A 1,080-nucleotide genomic window follows, 5' to 3' on the forward strand; every position below is an offset into this window, starting at 1 on the left:
TAGCCAGGATGGTCTCGATCTCCTGACCTCGTGATCCACCCGCCTCGGCCTCCCAAAGTGCTGGGATTACAGGCGTGAGCCACCACGCCCGGCCTGGACTCTTTTTTTAAATGTTTTTTGAGACGGAGTCTCGCTCTGTCTCACAGGCTGGAGTGCAGTGCGCGATCTTGGGTCACTCCTAGCTCCGCCTCCCGGGTTCACGCCATTCTTCTGCCTCAGCCTCCCGAGTAGCTGGGACTACAGGTGCCCGCCACTACGCCCGGCTAGTTTTTGTATTTTGTTTAGTAGAGACGGGGTTACAAACTGGACTCTTAAAAGTGACTTCTCCACAGCATGTCATTTGAATTATTACCATTGCCTGGTACAGTGTTTTTAAAAAGAAGTGTTTTAAAAGCATCGTTACAATATTGTGTTCCTGAATTTTTTTTTTTTTTTGAAACAGGGTCTAATTTTGTCACCCAGGCTGGAGTGCAGTGGTGTGATCTCAGCTCAATGTAGCCTCGATCTCCTGGGCTCAAGCAATACTCCTGCTTCAGCCCCGCAGGTAGCTGGTACCACAGGCGCACACCACCATGCCCAGCGAATATTTTAATTTTTGGTAGAGATAGGGGTTTCACTATGTTGCCCAAGCTGGTCTCGAACTCCCGGGCTCAAGAGATCTGCCTGCCTCAGCCTCCCAAAGTGCTAGGATTATAGGGGTGAGCCACCATGCCTGGCCAATTCCTGATAATTTAAGTAAACCAAACTATAAATAAATGATATGTGCTTAAAAACAATCTTAGTTTATACTATCAGTGGCCGTTGGCTTTAGGAGCAGTCCAATACCTTGATTTAGATTTTGAACTAGAACTAGACTGTGATCTTGACTGACATTTGGATCTAAATAGTTCTTTTTTCTTTGATTCCTTTTCATATCTTGAGCCAGACTTATTTAATATGTTTGGAATCTGATTTATTTATTCATTTTTACTTACTTTTTGAGACAGGGTCTTGCTTTGTCAGCCAGGCTGGAGTGTAGTGGCACAATCGCGGCTCACTGCAGCCTCCACCTCCCAGGCTCAACCAATCCTCCCACTTCAG

General features: G+C 46.2%; 1 pseudogene; it reads right to left on the bottom strand.

Annotated features, from left to right (window-relative positions):
• Nucleotides 1-791: 791 nt before the first annotated feature.
• LOC105531179 overlaps nucleotides 792-1,080 on the bottom strand; it is a 9,183-nt pseudogene continuing 8,894 nt past the window's right edge.

The sequence above is a fragment of the Mandrillus leucophaeus genome, unplaced genomic scaffold (genome assembly GCF_000951045.1).
Source record: "Mandrillus leucophaeus isolate KB7577 unplaced genomic scaffold, Mleu.le_1.0 Scaffold87, whole genome shotgun sequence".
Lineage (NCBI taxonomy): Eukaryota > Metazoa > Chordata > Mammalia > Primates > Cercopithecidae > Mandrillus > Mandrillus leucophaeus.